This window comes from Cryptomeria japonica, chromosome 1 (genome assembly GCF_030272615.1).
Source record: "Cryptomeria japonica chromosome 1, Sugi_1.0, whole genome shotgun sequence".
In the NCBI taxonomy this organism is placed as follows: Eukaryota; Viridiplantae; Streptophyta; class Pinopsida; order Cupressales; family Cupressaceae; genus Cryptomeria; species Cryptomeria japonica.
In genome coordinates, this window is record NC_081405.1 from 603,571,473 (window position 1) to 603,583,591 (window position 12,119).

Genomic DNA, 12,119 nt, shown 5'->3' on the forward strand with positions numbered 1-12,119 from the left:
TTTCTAGACAAGTAAGGATAGTCTTATAATTGATACAAGTTTCCAAAATAAGCTCAACAATTGTAGATAGTTGTAGACCTCTAAAAACAAGCCCTGCCTCATAAAATCGAATTAGCCACCTTATACACTAAAGAATGGTTTGACTCTATACAAGCATGGAGATGGTACTATCTCTCATCAGTAATAATGTTTGAGCTTTCACAAATTATGTACATTATTTATCAAAGAAATTTCAGCATCCTCAGTTCACTCGTTGTTGATTGAACTTACTATTGTACTATTTTATCATTGACGTCAATCCCTCTATAATACTTAAGGAAACCTTACTCATTAAAAAGGAACAGTAAAACATGAATTTAAAGAGTCACCACATGCTTGGTATCTCTTTGGAAAAATAAAAGATCAGAAAATGCAATGCCAAGATACATAATATACATTTTAATATCAATTGCCAATGGAATTGTATGCCAAGGGTGATATTTTTAAATAATCATTTACATAAGAGAAACTTATATTTGTAACATGTACTGAACTATTGCATAATAAAAAACTTTGCCTTTATAGTTCTCATTGTAGAGTCCAACTCTGACATTACCCATCTTTCACCTAGCATTTCACACTCTGGTATAGTGGACAGCCTCTTTCATTCAAACATAGTCTTCTGTCATAGTACATTTAATCTGATAAGGGTGTTTCGCCTCTGACACTCCTGGGCCTTAGATCAATGGTATCAAAGCAACATGCTTTGTATCACATCCAATGGTATTGAACTTTACGTCTGTATCATATCCCAGTTTGTATTTTCATACATACAAGGTTAAATTGTAGGAAGTTGGGGGCCTTCTACATACTTTCCTATCCAAAGACCCAAAATCACAAACAAAGCTCCATAGATGTCAACAGTAGATATGCTCCAAAGAATACGATAGGATGTGCTATGATGGCAGCAAGAAGAGTTAGGACAGCAATATACTGTAATAGAGCAAGCATCACTGATTGCTCTGCCCCATCTTTCTTTGATAGAAGACAAGGCTTATCTTCATAATAAAGTCACCATAGTGACACCTCATCTTGCATTTTTGTACAACTTGACAACATTTTGCAACATTTTTGGCTCGTTATACAAGCTATATGGCTACCTGTAAGCTAGCTGATTATATATTGATTTATTGCTACTATCTCATACAGTAATTTACTATTACCTATTGTCATAACTTGCTTTGGATTCAATTACTAAACTATCATTAATCATTGTTTGGTAGAATAACAAGTCAGCGGCTTGTTTTGATCTCATAATTATTGGTTTTGACATTAATCATTGCTAACAATCAGATTTAACATTGCCCCTTCCTTCAATTTGGAATATCTAGGGTTTATAATCTTTGATTTTCATTGATTGTCAAAGACAATTTTTCCCTCTAGAGTTCATTTAATATTGATGATTAAGGGTTATCTAGCTACCTGTAAGCTAGCTGATTATATATTGATTTATTGCTACTGTCTCGTGCAGTAATTTACTCTTACCTCTTGTCATAACTTGCTTTGGATTCAATTACTAAACTATCATTAATCATTGTTTGGTAGAATACCAAGTTAGTAGCTTGTTTTGATCTCATAATTATTGGTTTTGACATTAATCATTGCTAATAATCAGAATTGACATTGCCCCTTCATTCAATTTGGAATATCTAGGATTTATAGTCTTTGAATATCATTGATTGTCAAAGACAAATTTGCCCTCTAGAGTTGATTTAATATTGATGATTAAGGGTTATCTAGCTGCCCAAATCTGATTACTTTAATTTTTAATGAATATTAATCATGGTCATTTCTAAGGCAGATCTGAAACTTACATTTGTTTGGGATTATTTGTCAATTATTGTTAACTGATTCTAAAAATTAATTACTGATGACATTAGCTTAAGAGTTTACATCATTTGCATTTCATTTCAGTCTTCTATATTCCGAAAATACAAAATAATTGTTTATTTTCCTACAGTTCTTGACTGGGGAAATTACACAACAGGTCTCATTCTCAAAAAATTGATTATGTAACACTATCTCCCCATGGCTTGAGAATTGGTAAGTTGGGCTTGTGGTGTCCCTTTTCAAATTTTTATAAGCCCTATGGTTTCTTTGTCTTTCCTATCTATGCAAGGTAAGAACTTCCACTATAAATTAATTGCAACTCTAATAAAGTATAAACCACAAAATTTCTGATGTAAACAGCAATACAATGACATTCCCAATTCCATCAATGACTGCATATTGGCAGCAACCTTGACCATCAACATTTATTTTTGACCACCCTGTGTATTGCAAATATTATAATGCACCTAGCTATGCACTTATAAAATACTGATATAAATAACAAAGTTACAGCAAAAATGCTCATGAATACATTGTTTAAAATAATTCATATATAAAGAAGCAATGGCAAAAACCCAACTAACAAATTTTACTGCAACAGTGAGCTAAACAAGGGTAAGACTGCCAAGGTACAAAAAATACAAGTAACACCACAGATATAATAATTGTTCTGGCTGGAATCAACACCAAAATCATACTGCAAACTGCTGTTATAAATACTCATCATGATGATAGTGTACTATAGTAGTACTATAGCAATAACACTATAATCCTGGTGTTGTATAAACAGAGTATGAATAATATTGCAATGGAAGTACTATAGCAGTGATACTATGACGGACTAGAAACTTAAAAAAGTCTACAATCTTTCTACACGGCTGTGATTCCTCAGTGAAGTTTCCTCAAACAACAAAGTTCTTTCATCCTCTACTCTTGCCTCAAAACCAAGAGAGTTTACTCCAAGGATTTTTGTCTTTAAAAAAAATATGTTATGAATCACATATATATACTTAAAAAGGGTTGTAGCAGCTATATATATATATATATATATATATATATATATATAGGTTACAAATATATACTAAAAAGGGCATGTAGTGACAGTACTGTAGCAAACTGAAAACCAAAAAAACAGCAATCTTCTCTGCACAACTGCGACCCCTGAGTTAAGCCGCCTCAAGGAACAAGAAGATTTTCATCCTCTGAATCTCCGCACTAAAAGGGTTGAACATAGGTAATCAAACTATGAAAGAAACAATTTGATTTCATAAAAATTGAATAACTTCCTTATGAGTGATTGTCTCATAGACTCCTTTTTGGCACCAATATGTTAAATTCTCTTTTACCCTCCAAAAATGTTCATCTAAAAATATTTTAATGTAACATTACAAAAAGTCCTAGTATAGCTTATTTAGATATTAAGTTATATAAGAAAACAAATATGTAATGTGTTTTTTAATGATTAAAAAGGCACAGAGAAAATCATACCTGTCGGTGGATGTCTTATCATCTACCGAACACTTCGAATAAAATACCACAAGGATATTCTATCCTCCCCTGAACAAAATCACTACTTGGGCCAAGATTGTGAGAAGACCACAAGGCAACTCCAAGGTCTATATGTGCGAACAAGCGACTTTAGTGGGATAGCTGCTTGGGTAGTGTGTGCTGAAAATCTCAAGGGGGACTTACGTTTGTTAATCAATATCTTTCACAGGCTGAACTTAGGCAGATTTAACAATTATGCTCTATGTTTTTGGATTTTCGATTTAGGACTTCAAAAAGATAAAAAGGATGAAGATTTAAGGATTCTATACTACTTCTATGCTATTTCTATGAGCTCAAGAGACGGTATAGATTAGGTGAAATTTAGTAACGACACTTTGTTTTGCCACACTTGGACAACTACGCAGAGCGGGTGCAATCTTCTAAGGTTGTCCTTATAATTTTCACACTTTCAAATAATACCAACAGTTGAACAATATTATTCTAAGTTAAACATCCACATAAAAGCTCAAACTAACTTTGCACGTTAAACGAAAATCATTCATTCAACAAAAGTATGAGCGAGATTTCACCAATCTAAACTATCAAATCTATCATTCATCTAACAACTTGAAACAAATTACTTAAGCAAATCTAATCTAATTGTTGAAGAGAGTATGTAACCATGCAACCATTTAGCAATAAAAAGATTTCAAAACAATACTGATAATGAATATTTATTACTCAAATAGCTTTGTGCAACAATCTCATAAAATTCTCCACAACAATGAAATGAGAGAATGAGAGGGGTTTATATAGAGTTTTGAAAGAGAAATAAATGGCCGAGATCAATTTAAGATCAACGGTCAAGATCTAAACAACACAACCCTAATTAGGGTTTCCCAAAATAATATCAAAGATCAATTACAAAGGAGACAAGTGGCACGAGATGCTATTTTTTAGGATTGCACCCCTTTCTTTGGATATTCGATGAACTTGGACACAATCTGGTCAATATCATCCATGGAGACATGTGGCAATAGGTTGACTTTGAATTCTAATCCTTCCAAGTCATCGACGCACAAAGCAAAGGTGATTTCCCAGTCTACTTGCTGCTTCTAAAAAGCACCCCTGACGGAAAGAAGATTTGATATTTTAGCCAGGTGGCTTTTCAAGACCGGTCCTGAGATGGCAAAGCAAATGTCCTATATTTTGATCTTCAGATTCTCTAACTGCATATCCCTCTCTCAGATTGTTTCGTTCTCAAGTACTTCTGCAACTATAAGACACGTCTTATCCCGAACGGTTCTTATCCGCTTCTCTATTTTATCAGCATCAACTTTCACTTTCTCCAAGACCTCATTTGTGCAACCAGTGTCCAGAGCCAACTATGGAAATCATAAGCAGCCCCTGCTTCAATTATCTCTTGATTGACCAACTCTTGAGATGAGATTCCTCTCAACTCTCTAAGGGATGGAATGATTCTATCTTGGACATCCTGAAAATCAGCCCATATTTTTACCAAAGTCTCAATCTTGGAAAGCAAAGAAGAAGTTTGATCATATGCTGATGTGATCCCTTCTATGAACTTGGTTGCTTCTTTTATATTCTCTATACAATCTTTAATTTATCTTGTTGTTACTACATCTTCCTCAAAACCTTTGACCACCTGCTGTGAATCCAAAAGTAGGAGAGTCTCTAGATTTGCTTGATTGAGTGGCTTGGTAGTCAAGTGTCGAATATAATCTCTTAGACGTTCCACTTCTTTCTTGTATTGTTGCTTCTTTTTTGTTTCTTCATCGAGTTGCGCCTTTATGGATGTGACTGAATTGTCCAGATCTTCCTTTGCTTGGGCCTTTGTAGTTGGTCCCAAGTTAAAAGTGGTGATCTCAAACTCATGTGGACCAATATCCCCTTTTGCCTTATCTACTTTAAGCACTGCTATTTGCACTAGCCGATTGCCTGTTTCATCTCTCTAGATGGTAGAATATCTCTTATCCGACTTCTTCACAACAGTTTGCTCTAACCTGGCTAAGAAATCAGCCATGTCATCCTCTTTTGGCTCTTCTACTACTTGTGTGTTCATTTTTAATCTTTCCCTCAACCATGCAAGAACAGTAGGTTGCTCAATGCCTTCCACTTCTTGATCCTCTTTTGTTTCTTGGTCATGTGCAATTCCTTGGAGAGCGGAAATCATTCCTTCTTGGAACTCTTCCTCTTCAATATCTGTGTCATGCTCTGATTCTAAGATTTTTGTGCCAGTAGGTGATGGTGGTTGTTCATCCTCTTGATGGACTAATTCTGCATTTTCCTCATGAACTGAAGAAGGAATTTCTATTTCAACCAATGATTCATCAATATTTAGTATGTATTTCTCATTCCTTGATGTGGTGGAATGAGATGGTTCTATCCTCTGCCTTTTCTGAACAGGTTCTTCAATTTAAATTGCCTTCCTTTTCCTTTTAACGATCTCGCTTGGTCTAGCACCTAGAGTTGCTTCTTCATTCAAAGAATATCCTTCCATTGCTCCCATCAAGTTATAGGTCAAAGTTACATTTTTCTTATTCGACCTTTGACATTGCTGACCAACCCATCATCTGGTATATTTCATGACTGGTCTCATTAGGATGGTCAAGTTTGCATGATCTGGCTCTAACCACTTGATATGAGGAAGGGGTGCATGCTCATCAAAGTCGGGCTGAGTATGTTCTTCGTCATCTTCCAGCTAATCGGGCACAAGGAAAGGTCCGATCATCCTGATGAAATTAACTGACAACCTGGAACACATTCTTTTTCTGATATCAAATTCATCTTCCGCATTTGCCCAATAGTCTTTTATATCCACTATATGTCTAAATCTTTCTTTGTTGTTCTGATGTTATGGTGAGGGTCAAAATTAGCTTTCGATTGGTAGAAGGTAAAAGGGTACCACAGCATCTCTAGCCTGGCACTTTCAGCTACCTGTGTTGAACAAGATTCTTCCATATTTCCAATAAAGAATGGAAATGATACAGCTGCCTTCTACCTTGTTCTTTTGAAGCTCTGATATGTCTCCAATTGTCTGAGAACTTCTAGCAAGACCATCCTGTTGGTTGGGTAGATTGGCAATCGGTAAGGACAGCCAGTGAATCCTTGTATTCTGATATAGGTGAACTTTGGAAACTGGATAAACCAGGATCCATACTTGCTGATTAAACTTTTTGATTCATGAGAAAGTTTGTTGTGAGTACCTCCTTGCAATGTTCTAGTGATGTACATCAGGAATGCATCATGGGCTCGGAAACTTTTATCCTTAAGCTGCAGCTGAGGATAACAATCATATGACTTGAACTCATTCTCCCCACTCCCTACTATGCCCTTACAAATCAGTCCTGAATATCTGTAGGTTGCAGCCAATAGATAGATTATGTATGAACTCATGTGGAATGCCTTTGTCCTTCCAAGTTCATCAACTTCTCATGAAGATTGTCACTGACTATACGTGACCAGTTGAACAACTTGGTTCCTGCAGTGATCCCGTCCATGAAATAATACATCGATGTTTGGAACAATTGACCCTTAGAGCTGCCCATTATTCGATTTAGTAGTAGGATGAGATCTCCATATTCTTCTTTGAAGAACGGATGCAACAAATACTTTGGTACGTTTCCTTGAGGTCTCTTCTTCTCCAGCCAAAACTTATTCACATTCGCAGCACAGAGTTCAGACTGACTATCATAAACCCTCTGAGCTTGCTCCTTAGTCTTATAGGTGGTTTTACTATGCTTCGGTATGCCAAAGGTCTCTTGGATGGCCAGTTCTGAAAGATTAGCCAGGATTCTTCCATCTGGTGCAATAATTTTTCTCGACTGTGCTTTATAGTGCAAAGCACATTCAACTATCAATTCAGTACATTTCTTGGCTGGTGGAAATCCAATTGCTTGGACAATTTCATTCTGCATCATCTTTCGAGCAATTGGTGTAGGACTGTGTCCATCATATCGTACATCCTTCTCTTGAATTCCTCCATATCAACATGCCCGAGATCTGTGTCGGTGATATTCTTCCATTTGGACTTGATTTTAGATTCTTGTTGCACTCCCTTGCTGGCGAACTTCATTGCTATCTGCAAAACACATGAAACTTAATATTATTTCCATAATTTAATTCTGATTTTTAATTCTCCTTCCTAATATTTTCACTTTCAACCTGAAAAAGGGTTAAATTTTTTGAAAAAGCAGATTGAAAGAAGGGTTTGGCCAAGGAATTAATAAAATTAAGACAGAAGGGTGTGGAAATTCAGTCAAATTGAGGTTTTTAATCCTCTTAATGACTGAACTTTACCTCTAATTCTGAAAATTTGTCCTAAAATCTGAGAAAGTTCTTGATTTCTTGACCTCTAACAATTAGAAATTTCCACTTCTGGACAATTCTTCTTCAAAAATCCAAAATCCATGAAATTTGAGAGAAGAGCTCTCCAAAATTCTCAACTTGAATAATGAATTATGGAGTGAATGGGTTGAGAATTTATAGAATTTTGGATTCCTAAACTTAGAAGTTTTATTTTAATTTTTTTATTGTTTTTTTTTTCAAAATATTTTTTTATTGTTTTTTTTGTTTTTATCTTTCCAAAATGGAAAGTTTTATTTCTTCTCTCAAAAATCTTCTAGAACTTTCTAGAAATTTTGAATTTTGAAAATTTCTAAAAGTGTTGAAAATAATAATAAATTTGAAAATTTTGGAAAATAAAATTATCTTCCAACTTGCTTTCATATGAATTGTGATCAGAATTTTATTCTCCTGGTATGGTAGATTTGTCTTCAAATTTCAAGACTCTAGCTAGGTATCTTCACATATTCCATTTATGCCTCGATAATTGGAATAAACTTGCAAGGGTTTGGACAATTTCTTCATGTCTTAGGGTTCAAAAAATTCAAACAATTTTGTCTCAATCTTGACGTCTTGGATCTGATTTTGGAGGAACTTTTGGTCAATCATCTTTAGGTGAATCTTCATGTCTTGGTGAACTTGGACAATCATGCATCTCTTTTGTCTTGGACTATTTTTCTTATACTTAGTGAATTTTGGGAATTGTTGTGTTTGTTGTCCATGGCGAATTTCAGGATGAATCATACAGTTTGTCTTTCTGTCACATCTTTTTGGCAAAGTTTATTCCATCTTTATGTGATGCTTTATTTGTCCAATCCTAGGTAGACTTGGATGGTCTCAATTTTTTTTGGAAAAGTTTCCATGCTTATATGTCTTCCTTTTGACATGGCGAAGTTCTCAATTTATTGAACAAATTTTGTGCTTAGTTTCTTTGGACATGTCTTATTCCTCAGCAAATTTTGGATGACTTTCTTCTTTGGATATGAAAGGGCGGACTTTCCACATCTTTGGACAGATTTTGGTTCATGCTTCATTTCAAACTTGGAAGGTTATCACGTGTATATCAGATATAAACAATCTTCCTCTTCCAAGGCGGGTTTGGAGATGATTAAAAATTTCCTTGCTGATCATGATAGCAGCAGTTGAACAATGTGAATTCAGATTACTTCCTTCTTGACAAGGCGGAGATTATTCTTCCTTAGGCAGGTCCTCTTTCAATTTGCTGTCTTGAATGATCTTGGATGAGCTTTTGATATGTATCTTCCTCCAATTTGAAAGATTTTTAAGGAGTCTGTGCAGATTTAGATTCTTTCTCCCAAGGTAGATTCAAGGATGATTAATGGTGAAATCAGAATATTATTAGCAAACCTTTAGTCTGCTGTAAAATGGCGAATTTGTTAAACCTCTTGACTGTCTCCTTCAACCCCTTAGATTTGCTTTAAATGGCCAATCCTCCAAAGTCTGATTAAATCTAATCAAACTTTGGAGTGATTTCAAGCAGAATTCGAACTTTTTTCTTGAATCTGCTTTATTCCTTCTTCTGGAGATGTTCAAGGTAGAATTTTCACCTTCAAATTGTTATCAATGGCGAATTTGAGGAAAATATTGAACTTATTTCCTTCAAACCCTTGATTTTGCTTTATTTCTCATCCAAATCTTTCTAAAATTTGATAATCTAATTGGATTTTGGAGCTGCTTCCTCTGAAGAATTTGATTTTCTTTTCTTTAATCCCTTGAATTTACTTTATCTCTGCAAGACTTATCTGATAATATGATCAGATTTTATTAGAATAATATCTTTCTCTTTGTGTTATTAATGGTCATTTAAGTTGTTTCTAATTTCGCCTCTAGTTAACGATTGTTTCTTTTAGAAACATCGTCTTTGTAACTCTATTTAAAGGAGCTTTGTCTCCTTGATTAATTGAACAACATCGATTCTTCGAAATCCATATGCCTTTGCATCTGTATTATGGTATCAGAGCACTGGTTATTTTCGAAATAATTTTTCAATTAAAAATTCGTCACGAATTTTTAACAATTTTTTTTGAAAAATTTCTTGTTTATTCGAAATTGCTACTTTGGCAGTTCGTTTTGGCTGCACTACTAGGGTTTTCAGCTATTTTCTAGCTATTTTCTGCCCTCCCCCGCGACCCGTCTCTCCTACATTTTGCGCAACCACGTGACGCGATTTTTTTCCCGCCTGCAAATTTTTTCTGCCATTTTTGGACGGAAATCTGCATTTTCGATTAGGGTTTTTACCCTTCAGATCAAGTCAAAAAGAATTTCCGATTGCAGATTCTTGGTGGGTTTTACAAGATCTCAACTGGGTCGTCGTCAGAATTTTCTAGGTGCCTCAATTTTCAAGCCAATGGATCCAGATTCCAATAGCAGATTCTTTTTGGGTTTTTCGCAAGGATTTATGGGTTGTCTTCGGATTTTTTTGGGTCAGCCGGAATTTTTTTCCTTGAAATTTGTGCCCGCCGTACTTCATTTTTTGAAGTTTGTACCTGCATTTGCCTCTATTTTTGCATTGGGATTCAATTTTTTTGAATTCTGTGCCAACACCTCTTAGTTTTTTTCGTTTTCCGTGCATTGGGAAACGTGCAAGATGGCGTCATTGACCAACTTGATGTTGGAAGGCAGTTAGGTTTTGTGCACTTAACATCTTCTCAGTACCTTGTTTTTCGTGCCTCGAAAAGCGTGAAGATGGCTTATGGGCATCGATGTTTGTTTTGGTTTTTAATATTTTTTTACCTAAAAAAAATTCTGATGGGTTTTAATATTTTTTTCCCTTGAAAAAATCTGTGGGTTTTAATAATTTTGTCCTAAAAAATTATCTGTGGGTTTTTAAATATTTTTTGTCCCTATAAAAAAAAAATCATGGGAGGGTTTATGATTTTTTCCTCAAAAATTTTCCTTTGTTGTAGTCTGTTTTTAGTCGCACCTGGAGTTGTGCGAACATCTGCACTAGTCTCTTGTTTGCAATCTATTTTCGGGCATCTTGCTCATCTACAATAGTTTGGAGGGTTTGCCGATTTTTTCCTCAAAATCGTGTCAGCTATTCTTCGTGTGTCTCTGGTTACAGGGAGGGACAGTTCTCCAACATCAGGTTAGACGGTTGGTGTTGTTTTGGGTATCTCCAGAAGTTTTGCAGTTTCTGGGAGGGTCGATGGCAGACTCATCTCAAGTGGCAGAGTTAGTGGTAGGCTCGTCTTCTGTTGCAGTGTGTTCTGAGAAGAAGGGGGAAACCTTCTCTATTATTTCTCTTGGTAGTTAGAACAATGACCATTAAGGGAGGGTATTAGAATAATATCTTTCTCTTTGTGTTATTAATGGTCATTTAAGTTGTTTCTAATTTCGCCTCTAGTTAACGATTGTTTCTTTTAGAAACATCGTCTTTGTAACTCTATTTAAAAGAGCTTTGTCTCCTTGATTAATTGAACAACATCGAATCTTTGAAATCCATATGCTTTTGCATCTGTATTAGATTTTGGCATGAATCTAATAATCTTTTAAGTTTTTGAGCTGCTTACTCTAATCACTCTTAGCAATTTTCTTGAATTTGGCAAAGAGAAGTGATGGTAAAACCTTGTCTTTATAGCTTCTTGAGTTGCTTCTAGAAGCTTTATTGTTTTATTCTATCTTTAGGAAATTTAGACTCCTTGCCTTCTTCTAGAAGAAAGCTTGGAAGATTCTCAAAAATTAGAAAGTTTTATTGTTTTATCCTCCCTCTAAGAAGTTGGAATTTTATCCTTAGAAGCTTCCATCATGTTTTAGAAAAAGTTTTTATTGTTTTAAATCTCCTTCTAGAGATTCAAATTTGAGGAAGGCATGTCACAATTTTTTATTTTTTATTTTTTTTGTGACTTTAATTGTTTAAATGCCAAGTCATCATACTTGCCATATTTAATTCCCTTGGAATGCCATGTCATCTTTTATTGCCAACTAGGAAATTTATATCATTTTTATTCTATGCCATCTTCAACTTTGCCTAAGTGGGCCCTACGTTCTTTCTCAAGCTTTGGCGAATTTTGCACATCTTCCTTATGCCATGTTTTTAAAGTGGACTTGAAAAGAATTTCTTGCTTGTGCCATGTTTTTTGCTTGCCTAGGTGTACTTTGAAGGCATGATGGGCAATGGGAACTTTGAAAATTCTTGGACATGTCAATTTTGAGTGAACCTTTTTTTTTAATTCCTTGTGCCGTGTTTTTAAAGTGGACTTGGAAAGAATTTCTTGCTTGTGCCATGTTTTTTTCTTGCCTAGGCGTACTTTGAAGGCATGATGGACAAAGGGAACTTTGAAAATTCTTGGACATGTCAATTTTGAGTGAACCTTTTTTTTTAATTCCTTGTGCCATGTTTTTAAAGTGGACTTGGAAAGAATTTCTAGCTTGGA

At 35.0% G+C, this 12,119-nt stretch overlaps 1 protein-coding gene across 1 annotated transcript in view; it reads right to left on the reverse strand.

Moving 5' to 3' along the window:
• The window catches only part of LOC131048132 (putative nitric oxide synthase), a 132,479-nt gene that overhangs the window by 33,440 nt on the left and 86,920 nt on the right, over nucleotides 1-12,119 (reverse strand). The window lies entirely within an intron of this gene.